The sequence below is a fragment of the Oncorhynchus keta genome, chromosome 1, assembly GCF_023373465.1.
Source record: "Oncorhynchus keta strain PuntledgeMale-10-30-2019 chromosome 1, Oket_V2, whole genome shotgun sequence".
NCBI lineage: Eukaryota > Metazoa > Chordata > Actinopteri > Salmoniformes > Salmonidae > Oncorhynchus > Oncorhynchus keta.
In genome coordinates this window covers 55,175,383-55,187,811 of record NC_068421.1, presented here as the reverse complement: position 1 = coordinate 55,187,811, position 12,429 = coordinate 55,175,383, and the positions used below count along the sequence as shown (strand labels likewise).

General features: G+C 38.7%; 1 protein-coding gene across 4 annotated transcripts in view; it reads right to left on the bottom strand.

The window, feature by feature from the left end:
* LOC118388227 (cAMP-specific 3',5'-cyclic phosphodiesterase 4D-like) overlaps window positions 1-12,429 on the bottom strand; it is a 177,864-nt gene extending 165,435 nt beyond the window's left edge. For 2 of the 4 annotated variants that reach the window (XM_035777065.2, XM_035777074.2), the window contains exons 1-4: window positions 6,662-7,833; window positions 3,190-3,573; window positions 2,783-2,943; window positions 471-2,448 (exon numbers count right to left, since the gene is read on the bottom strand). The gene's annotated coding sequence lies outside the window, so the exon portion shown is untranslated. Of the gene's footprint in view, window positions 1-470; window positions 2,449-2,782; window positions 2,944-3,189; window positions 3,574-6,661; window positions 7,834-12,227 lie in introns of those variants that run through there. The other 2 variants (XR_008145372.1, XM_052528059.1) reach the window with 2 other exon arrangements.

The window sequence follows — 12,429 nt, the reverse complement described above, 5'->3', positions numbered from 1 at the left end:
GGGTGAATTTCACTTTTACTTGAGTCATTTTCTATTAAATTATCTTTACTTTTACTAAAGTATGACATTTGGGGACTTTTTCCACAAGGGATTACAATTTTGGACAGGTAACTAGTAACAAATGGATTGCGTTCAGAAAGTAACCTTCCCAACCCTGTATAAACTGGATAAAGGCAAGACACAAATGACACACCTGCCAGAATTGAGTAAGGCACGTAGGCTCAACTTTAAGATTTCCAGTTAGTGGAAGACACATTTTGGAAATTGAAAGAGTTTAAGAGAGCCATTATTGAGGTATTCCCCCTGCATTTGTAGGCTATAGCCAATTACAACCAAAACATACTTTATTTAATTCCTTGACAAATGTAAATCCCACATTTCACTGTCTGTTTTCGAAATGTAGTGTTCCTTTTTAAAAAAGTCTCCTGCCGTCAACACGTAACGTTATTTGAAAAGTTTCACTTTCCTACCTTTGGTCGACTTTAGTATTTCAGATAAGAAAGACACCAACAACTGCAGCTTATGAGGGAAAATGTAGTTCTGTTTCTTCATTGAAGTTCGTTGTCTTTATCACCGAACTTTTTTTATTGTTGCTTTTTAGACTTGAAACTCTGTCTGTGCTGCCTTCGTTGCGAACGGCTTTCAGTCACATGCCAGGAAATGTTTGTGGCTGTAAACAATGTTCGCGTGCAACCGAGCAGATACGCAGTTCAGTCAAATTATGGGAGGCTGGAAGCTGAACAGTGAGCAGCTAAATCGTTTTTTTTTCGCTCGAACTTCACCGTTTTGTCAATGACAACAAGCCTGGAGTTTATTGAGAAAGCGACCTATTATTGTCAATTGTCCCGGTTGTTGTCATAGCATTACTTTAGTTAACACAGGTAAACAAACAAAAATTGTGCTATTGACTAGCTGTTTGTGGGTCACTTAAAAAAATGTCTTAGAATAACAATTTATATAACCCTACCCCTAAATATATATATATAACACGTCTGGAGAACAGAAAACATAATTCAAACCATTCAAAAATTAGGCCATTGAGTATTTTCAAGAAGCAGAGAATTTGGAGCCGCTTTATTTATAATGATACCTGACACATTGGCTGCATTTACACTGGGGCGTATTCATTATAGAAACCGTTTGCCATTTAAAACAAAACGGAAGCAAACCGTGCAAAAGGAACGAAACGAATACCCGAATTGTCCAATAGAAACTATCGTTTGCGTCTTCTGTTTGGAGTAAACGGTTTATTTTAAAATACTTTACCGGTTGTCCATGCGGGTGGTCTTTTTGCAGGTAGGACTGTGAGACATCCACAGTAAAGTATAATTAAATAAACGTTTCAAAGCGCTGGTAGAGCGTTAAGTATGCTATAATCACTTGAAGCATGCCACTTGCCAAACTCATGCACGCGTTTACATAGTTCGGTGCATGCTTCAGGTGATAGAAATCGGAACACACTACCAGTGCTTTGGTAACTTTATTGGATTATACTTTCCTGCGGATATATTGTCCAAAGGTCAAAAGAACCAACAGCGGGTAGAGTATGGTTTCCCAAACTTTTTAGGCTGCTAACCCCATTAGATAAAATAAAAAAATAAATGTAATCAACAGCCAATGTTTACTTTTTAAATTGGAGCTATGACAGTCTATTACAAATCAGTTGGACAGTACTTTTGACATGATTACAATCTGATGGAAGTATGGTTTGAAGTGACTGAAATGCATCAACAAGGTATTGGGAAGTTCAGAAGATCATCTGGCAATAAACAATATGCAATAAACATTTTGGAGTTTCTCTCAGGACCCCATTTTCTAATCTGGCCATGACCCCTAGTTTGAGTAAATTTAAATGTTGTTTTATTTAACATGCTGTCTTGTAGAGGTTATGAGAGGAAACTTTCCTTATCCAAACACATTTCTACCAGACGTAGAATTCCAGATAACCCAATTCTGTACATTTGCCAATAATTGGGCTTTTGACAAATCAGATCTGATCTTTTTGCAATAATTGGACAAAAGAGCAGAATTGGGCTGCCTGTGTAAGCGCAGCCATTGTCTGTGCATCTTCTACATTATGGTTCTTGACGCATCCATCCATCTGTGAATGAATAGTACTTCACCTTGGGCCAATGATCAACTTTAGTATGCTGCTGACCAACCTCAGAGTAGATATTCCGTACTACATCACAGGATTGATTGTAGCCCTTGGGCTATACTGATTTCTTTCAAACATTTGTCACTTTCCAGCAGCCAGACAAAACAAACAAAGATAGGGAAAAAACACGATGGTGGATGACATGTCATGAACGGCACCATCTGAACCCAAACAAAAGACTGATTTACATTCTATCAGTTCTGGGTCAATGGCTTTGTCTCATGATGTGTTATCTTTCAGAATTGTTTTGTTGGATAACGGGCAAATGGAGACTCTTCATTCATCTTGCCCTGAAAATAGGAATGAAAAGGAGTTCGAATTAATTTGGATTCAAAGATTTCTACCTTTTGAACACATTGTATGAGAGAGAAAAAGGACTGGAGCATAAAAAGTGCTTAAAGCACAACATATAGAAAAGTAAACCATCTTTGCATATAATTAAAAGTCAATTTAATTTATCTGATAAATTCTCCTAATTCTCATATGTTAACATCCATTTTGGTTTGGTTTCCTGTGCGTTACACAGCATTTATTCTATATCACATCCATATCTGAATGTCCTGTACATTCAACGGAAAGCTCTTTTGCATGCAATATGCTATCCTCACAGAAACATTTACTCACCATTGGCACATCTTCGAGCCTCTCAAACTTTGAACCTCTGGAATTAATGAACTTTGCAATCCCAACAGCCAGTAGAAGACCCAGACAGATGCAAAATATGCATAGGACTGCTACAAGACCCGGACTCCTTGATAAGTCATGGCTCCCATCACTTTGTAAAGCTAAAGAATAAATTACAGTGAAAAAGTATAGTTACGCAAATATATGAATCAGTTGTCTTAAAAGTTGTCAACTGTATTGATTAATTCTGTGGCATTTACAAAACATGAAAATGCTGTTATCTTGAAAACTTAATTATAATAGAACCTAGGTGCCCATTGGTAACAGCTTTACCGCTAAGACTCACTGTCTGCAGGGATTCATTTGATGAATAATAATAATATACTATTTGAATCTGAAACACACACCTGTGCTTGAGCTCATGTTCCCTGTGGTAAAATCAGAGTTTGGTGACAAAGTTGACGAGAAGTTTGAGGATGTGGAGTCATGAGAAGTTGTTCCAGTTAGGGTCTCATTTGTAGAAGTGTCAGCTGTAAAACCTGCAGAGGTGGTGCTACCATCAGATGCTTGTGATGGAGTCAGTGTCTGAGAGGATTGGGAAGGCTCAGTTGTCGGTGATGATTCCAATGGGACTTCAGTGTTACCAGTAGGAGCTGAGTCAGATGTTTCACTGACTATGAGACTTGTTATACTGGCTTTTGAGGCAGGGACCACTGTGGTGATGACAGGCAATGTTGGGGTAGTCTTGTTGGTATCCTTCAATGAAGACAAGTTTGGGGCTCCAGTGGACCCTGCATTAAAATATTGTTTTTATTGAATCATTTCACATTTACAAACTAGGCATGCATACATATATTTATCATATTTAGTTATGCTCTGCAACTGGCTCATCCCTGTTAACAAATCTGTATCGGAGTTCAATGTTTTGAGACAATTTTTTTGTTGTTAAACACATTGAGACAAAACCTGGTATGCATTCGGGTAGTCTCTCGTGATAGACTGTTACTGGCCAGCGCACAAGCAACATTTGGTTCTGTACTTGGTCGATCTGGGGTGTCAAAAAGAAATGTAATGTGGAAAAGTCTAGTTCCCTTCTGTTTTTCTAATGAAAAACAACACTTCACATTTGCATATAATGAAAGTAATATCCCCGTCATTTGCATTGAAGAAGAGACGGAGATGTTGGGGTGCCTTGTAAGGATCCGACGGCGAGTGAGTAATCCGACTCTACCATCAGTCCTATTTGCCAACATGCAATCATTGGATAATAAAATGGATGAGGTCCGATCAAGACTATCCTACCAACGGGACATTAAATACTGTAATATATTATGTTTCACTGAGTCATGGCTGAACGACAACATCTATAACATACAACTGGCTAGGTTTTCAGTGCATCAGCAAGATAGAACAGCTGCCTCCAGTAAGACGAAGGGTGGCGGTCTATGTCTATTTGTAAATAACAGGTGTTCCATGAAATCTAGTATTAAGGAGCTCTTAAGGTTTTGCTCACCTGAGGTAGATTATCTCATGATAAGCTGTAGACCACACTATTTACCAAGGAATTTTTCAACAATATTTTTCGTGGCTGTCTATTTACCACCACAAACCGATGCTGGCACCAAGACCGCACTCAACAAGCGGTATAAGCAAACAAGAAAATGCTCATCCAAAGTGGCCTGGGGACTTTGATGCAGGGAAACGTAAATCTGTTTTACATCATTTCTACCAGCATGTTACATGTGCAACCAGAGGAGAAAAAAAACTCCAGACCACCTTTATTCCACTCACAGAGAAGCGACAAAGCTCGCCCTCCATTTGGCAAATCTGACCATAACTCTATCTTCCTGATTCCTGCTTACAAGCAAAAAATAAAACTAAATTACTATGGCATTGAGGAGTACACCACATCAGTCACTGGCTTCATCAATAAGTGCATCAGTGACATCATCCCCACATTGACCGTACGTACATACCCCAACCAGAAGCCATGGATTACAGGTAACATCCGCATGGAGCTAAAGGGTAGAGCTGCCGCTTTCAAGGAGCGGGACTCTAACCCGGGCGCTTATAAGAAATCCCGCTATGTCCTCCGACAGGCAAAGCGTCAATACAAGACTAAGATCGAATTGTACTACACCGGCTCCGGCGTTCGTCGGATGTGGCACGGCTTGCAAACTATTACGGACTATAAAGGGAAGCACATCCGCGAGCTGCCCAGTGACACAAGCCTACCAGATGAGTGAAATTACTTCTATGCTCGCTTCAAGGCAAGCAACACTGAAGCATGCATGAGCGCATCAGCTGTTCCAGACGACTGTGTGATCACACTTTCCGTAGCCAATGTGAGTAAGACCTTTAAACAGGTCAACATTCACAAGGCCGCAGGGCCAGACATATTTTTTTGCATACCGCCCCAACAGGTCCACAGATAATACAATCTCTATTGCCCTCCACACTGCCCTTTCCCACCTGGACCAAAGGAACACCTATGTGAGAACGCTATTCATTGACTACAGCTCAGCGTTCAACACCATAGTGCCCTCAAAGCTCATCACTAAGCTAAGGATCCTGAGACTAAACACCTCCCTCTGCAACTAGATCCTTGGACTTGCTGACGGGCTTCCCCCCAGGTGGTAAGGGAAGGTAACAACACATCTGCCACACTGATCCTCAACACGGGGCCCCTCAGGGGTGCATGCTCAGTCCACTCATGTACTTCCTGTTCACCCATTGACTGGCTTTGCGAAGCACAACTCCAACACTATCATTAAGTTTGCAGAAAACACAACAGTGGTAGGCCTGATTACCGACAACGATGAAACAGACTTTAGGGAGGTCAAAGACCTGTGGTGCAAGGATAACAACCTCTCTCTCAACGTGATCAAGACAAAGGAGATGATTGTGGACGACAGGAAAAGGAGGACCGAGCACGCACCCATTCTCATCGACGGGGCTGTAGTGGAGAAGGTTGAGATCTTCAAGTTCCTTGGTGTCCACATCACCAACAAACTATCGTGGTCGAAACACACCAAGACAGTCGTAAAGAGGGCACAAAAATGCCTATTCACCCTCAGGAGACCCCCCACCCCGATTTTTACGCTGCTGCTACTCTCTGTTTATTGTCTATGCATAGTTACTTTACCTCTACCTACGTGTACATATTTCCTCAATTACCTTGACTAGCCTGTGGCCCCGCACCTTGACTCTGTACCGGTAGCCCCTGTATCTAGCCTCGCTACTGTTATTTTATTGTTCCTCTTTAATTATTTATTTTTCAATTTTGTATTGTTTTTTACTTCAGTTTATTTGAGTAAATACTTGAACACTTATTTTTCTTAACTGCATTGTTGGTTAAGGGCTTGTAAGTAAGCCTTTCATTATAAGGTCTACTACACCTGTTGTTATCGGCGCATGTGACAAATGACATTTGATTTGATTTAAAACGGTAAGATGTAAAAATACTTAGTGATTACCAAAGTTCTAGAGCAGGACTTTAACAGACAACCATCGATTCAACTCATCCCAAACTCATATTTGCTTGGACACACACCACTGGCCCTTTAGTTGTTGCTGCAACTTTCTTCATTAGTGACCTAATGTTCTATGGCGTAAGAAAATCTATTGGTTAAATTCAGATCTTTTATTTAATACTTTGTAGCTGCTTTTATGTGCAATATCCAGAAATAAATCTATTTCACTTGACTTAAACCACAATGTCCTGTATACATATTTCCTGGTCATGGTTGTTTTACGGTGTGACCATAACCTCCCTGTTTTGCATAATTTTGCAGTTACAACGGAGCTCTCCATACAGTTTAGGTAAATTATTCTCTAAGGGAATAGGTTTTACGAAGAAGATTTTAAATATTGACTTACCTAGAGTGACGGCTACCAAAACAAAAGGTAGAAATATAGCGACACTCATTGCTCCCGCCATGTTTCCCTAGAGGTATAGACGTGATGGTCAACTTGACAGCATGCCCACATTAATACATCCTTGAAAGCAGGATGTTGGTGAATGGCCAGGGCGATCTGCATCTTTTATTCAGTGCATATTCAATGCCTGGAGCTGGCGAGTCACTGTTTGAACAAGTATGTTTGCTCAATAATGAAACTAACCACCCTAAGAGCTGAGGGAGTTGAATGACAGTCTACAGTCAAGAGGCATTAAACTGGGATACATTTTTCCACAAAACAATTCATATCCTTCAAACACCCATTCACAGGATAACTTTCTTAATGCATATTTAGTTCCGTCACCTATTATTTAATATCTACTGTTTTAAAATGATTAGAAAAAAATATAAAACCACTTGATTTCCTAAAAATACAAGTAAAACACAAAAATAAAGCAGCATTGCATTGTCTGAGAAGATAATCACAGTTGAACATGAGGACCCTTGAAACATAATTTGCTGTCCCTTCTTACTGATTACATGTATTCTGCCCATCCCACAACAGTGTACGTAGATTAGTAGAACATTGACAAAAGTAAATGATTGAGTAATCAGAGAAACTACTTGCATAGGATTTCACAGGTTTCTTGGGTCCTTCCTGTTTGAAATACACTAGTTTAGTGGATAAGGAAGTTGAACGTTGTCTTAGGATTCTTAGTCAACAGGCGGAGGAATTCCTCACTACACAAGGGTGTTTATGGATTAAATGTTGTAATACCAGAATCTATAACCCCCAGTCATACCAGAAATGTGGGTTTTTAAATCTGTGCCACATCGACCCTTTGATCCCTTTCATACAAATTCATATAAGTAGAAGTGCAATGTATTATGAAGGTACGACAACTTCACATACATTTTTTAAGTTTGGTATTTTCTCCTAAAAATAACATGACATGTTATTCATGTTTCAAATGTTAATTACAGCATTTAACTTGAACTTTTTCCATGTGCCTACGCTAATACAAGATCATCAAATTATATGTATTATAGACGGACTGTGCATAATCTATCATTTCCATTCTTCAACACATTTGCCATAAATGACCAACTATGTAATAAATACATCACATTCCTCCATTGACTTTTGATTCTGTAAATCCTTTTCAGTGTCGATTTTAACATGTTAATCTTAGTGGGGGGTGGGGGGTGTAATGCATGCCAGCAAAGCCACTACACAAAACTAAACAATACATGAATTGCACAATAACGGTGACAAACGGTGCCCACAAACTGTTAAGACCTACATAAAGCTGTCCCAACAGCAGTCCCAACATCTTACCACTGTTACACCTGGTTATCAGCGAAGCCTTGTCTGGCAGTGAAACAGTTCATTCAGCCTCATTTACTGTCTTTAAAAAAACATAGCTGATATTGTTGACTTGCTTAAACAAATGTGGTTTTTAATGACAATTGAGATTTTCAAACTATGTCATAAGGGGACGACAAGTGGATAAGAGGAAATCCGTCATTTCGATTTAAGACATTAATGAGCGAGCTCGGACGGACGTAGTCTATATGACTATTTGTTTAGCAGTTTTGAAATGTACAGTGACAGAATTCAGAACATGGGCCGTTCTTACAGTGTTCTCCCTGTACACCAAGTTAGAACCATAGGATAAATAAATGGGGCATATAAGCAGACAATGAAAGCTCTTACAATATTCAATGATTACATTTATCGAAAACAGGTTATAGGCTACATGTGCACCACCAAGTCAGAACAATAGGTGAAATTAAGAGGGGTAAATATATCAAATTATTATGGTGAGGTACATGGGCTACTAACATCTTACTGCACAACATACACTTTCTTAGCTACAGTATACATATCTCCCTGGCATATTAAATCAGTTGTTTTGAGCGTGGCACAAATCATGCTTCATTGACAGCATGGCCAATGTTGATTGTTTATCATTTTAAACTTGGAAAAGAGCACCTTAATCCCAGATTTTGGACCACACAGCCACTATCACTGATTCCTTCCAAGCCACTCATTGTTGCATTTGCGATTTCCAAATTGTTGTGTAATATCCAATGGCCGATGAGCACTGATATGTTTTATCTATAATTTATCTTCATTATTTCTCTTCACATGACAAGGATTAACAAGGATTTGCCAGTAGATTGTCGACTTGATTCATGATGATGACTGCTAGCTAAGATTTTGAAAGTATGATGTTGACATGATCAGTCCAATCAAAGCTACTGTACATATACCGTGATTTGACGTCATATTATCTGTGGCCAATGACCTTGAGCCTTCTTGGATGGGCACTTCTAATTTAACTCTATGGCAGCACCCAAGGGGCTAGAATTTTTTAGGTCTAACCTAAGACTTGGCGGTGACGTAGTGTCCCTATGAGCGACAGAACACTGAGCCATACACGGCGCAGTGCTCTATATTTTCTGGTGGCTAGCCCCAACACCACAGAAAGCACTGAGCTAGGCTGAAACAACTGCATTTTGGAGCTGCCTTACTCAAGAAAACAAAGAGACCATCTTGTATTCTTTATTAACTCAACGATAAATATATATATATATATATATGTTTTAACATTGTTTGCAAACTGATATGGGACATATTAATGCCAAAATAACATGCAAATCAGGCAAGTCAAAAATGTGGGGCTTAAAACAGCTGGGGCTCTGAATGACGGGTCAAGGGCAAGATTGGTATCTTAACCAGTAGGATACCATTACGTGAATATTACACCAGAAAAGTTCTGCAATACATAAAAATGCACATATAATCATACACACATTTAAATTATACACCCTGCAGTGTGCAAGAGACAACTGTTCCAAGAATGAAACATTGATATTCAACTCTTTGGAGTTCAGTATTGAGTTCAGTACTAGGGCAATCAGACCACACCAATCAGCCTATAGTTAGACATAACAAACAAACGGTTACAATCAGACCCTAGGATTCCAAATGTCACAATCTCAGTCAAATCAACCCTCTACATTCTCTGTCATCAGATACAATATAACATATAAAGTGGTATAATTTGTAATGTAGTGAACTTTATGCCATAATCCAGTCCATGTATTTGTACTGTGGGATTCCAGTTCCATGTTTTACAACAGCCAGATGGTGGGAGGGATATGATATGTGAACTATGTAATGCCAGCATACTTCTGAGTAAAGTTAAACTAAAGTATACGAACGCCCCGACCTCAATTCTTATAAACATAAGCAATCTAAATAACTGAATGTTACATAATTAAACAACAAACACATTCTACACATCATACAAGACTGTAGTACTTAGCTTATAGAACTCCCAGAACTTGTCTTTGAATTCCTGTGTGCCTTTAGATAGACTGTGTACTTCCATTACTCCCATGCCTGCAATCAGCAAAGGGGACGGATTGGTGCATTTACTATGTAAAAGTCTGGGATGTCTACTAAAAGATTTAACAGTACATAGTAAGTATAACAATGGAACACATACAGATGACATCCTATCACCATAGTATGCCATTTGTCATAAAGCCAAGGTAACCTTTGACTGAATCTTTAATGTCTAGTTTTGACGTACACAAACCCTTTTCTTACTTCACTAGTGTCTTGAAGGAATTGAACTTTGACTCCACACACACACACACACACACACTTAAGGTAAACATGCACAAGGCGTTTTCACATTCAGTGCCAGGTTTCCCGATAGCGATGGAACTTAGGCTTATGAGTGTTTAAAGGAGTCATCTTCCCTACAATGGCCGAAGATGTAACATGTGTTTCCCAAAACACCAGTCGCTAAGCTTTCTCAATTCCAATCTTACCTTAACATTATAATTATTTCACAATAATAACATCAGCTCCGAGAGAGATTCCTTACAAAACAGTTTACCAGAAGTTGTTTCTGGTGAACACAAGTTCTAAGACCAGTAACAGTTGATAACCAATCATGGGGATTAGAAAAATGGAAACCAAGCTATCTAGCTAGCTACCTACAAAAGTTGTTCAGTGAGTGTCTAACTTATTAATTAGACATGCTAATAAACTTGAACATTGTATTAGCTAAATTATGCCTAGTTAGCAATGTCATGTTTTATGAGAGAGTGAAACATTTTGTTGATACCAATTTCAATCTGTCAGTGCCACTGACTGGCTAGCGCTTAGCTAGCTCATGTTAGCAATCATATTTTTGCACAACACACTTGAAATATATTTGCGGTGCACTCACTCATTACACTTTTTTTTGAGTGATAAATTAGTTTATCGTCTTCAACATTGATAAGGTAAGCAAATGCATGTAGCCCATACATTCATTCTTTAACAATGACATCTTTCATGTATTTAAACTAGTAGCTAGCACATTTTGATCATGTATTGTTCCTTATCTCTTTTTAGAATCAAATCAGTTACAAATACAGGCAAAAATACAGATTGAGGCCTCAAATCTAACTGAGGACAGAGAAATATGTATGCATGGCTTTAAAATTGAAGTTACATTAAAAAAATGCTTGGTTGTTTGGATGACCCAATTGCTGAGTTGCAGGCATAGTTTGGTTGTTTTCTGTAAAAAGAGCAAGTTTGGGTTGTTGGTGCTGGGTTATTAAAGTTGTATACTGATATTTAACCGAGCCAATGGGTTAATTCTCCCGCCACCAGCACGTGAAGTCCTCCAAAATGTGAGCAAGTGTGAAGACGTGGCAACTTTCTATTTTTGTATTTATTTTTTAATAATCCATCTATCACCCCCCCTCTTTGGAGGACACATATTTTTTTATATATTTTTTTTACAGCTTTTCTGTTACATACATATACATTTGACATACACATTTTACATACATGGTACTTTTATATACCACAATCACATAACAATAATACATTACTGAACATAAGCTCCTTCATCTCACCCCTCAGCCACTCTCAGCCCATCCCACCCATCACCATAGACCCCCCTCGTTTGGTTTCCATGTGCCATATATTTTTCAATTGTGCTGTGATGTTTTACATACATTTTGAACCTTCCTAATTGTATAGTAGCCATAGATGAAAGATGAAAACCTTTCCTATGAGTATTATTTATTGACTGACTATGGCTTTCCAAATCGCCCAACACTGCTATTTGTAAGGTTAATTTTAAGTAAATGTTGTGATGTTTTATCTGTTCCTGAACCTGTGACCAGAAACAAGCTACATAGAGGCAATACCATAATAAATTATGTAGTGATACTGTCTCTTCATAGCAAAATCTACAGAGCTGAGATTATTGTATGTAGCATTCTGTTGGTGGCAAGAATGTTGTATAATAATTTAAATGGAAAAACTCTAAGTGTTGAATCGAAGTGTTGTTTTTTGTATCAGTTCATAAACCATGTGCCATGGAATTGGTACATCATTTATTTTGCAATCTGTATGGTGCAGCAGTCAAAACTTTTGTTCTCAAAAAACCTGGTATATTTTTCTATTTATGCCAATTATTTTCAGCCAATTTGTATCTTAAAAAATGTCAGACAAACAAGTTCCCTACCTTCTTCCACTTGCCTCCTCCATTTTTGTGGTAATTGTAACAATCTGAGTGTAGTGGGTGAGAAGTCAGGTGCAGGAAGCAGAGAGTTCAGGGGAGTGCTATTTTAATGCACAAAGAAACGGCGAACATAAGCCAACCCCACGAAAACACAGGGCGTAATGAACAAACAAACGCCCCAAACAGGGGGACTTAAACTGTCCAG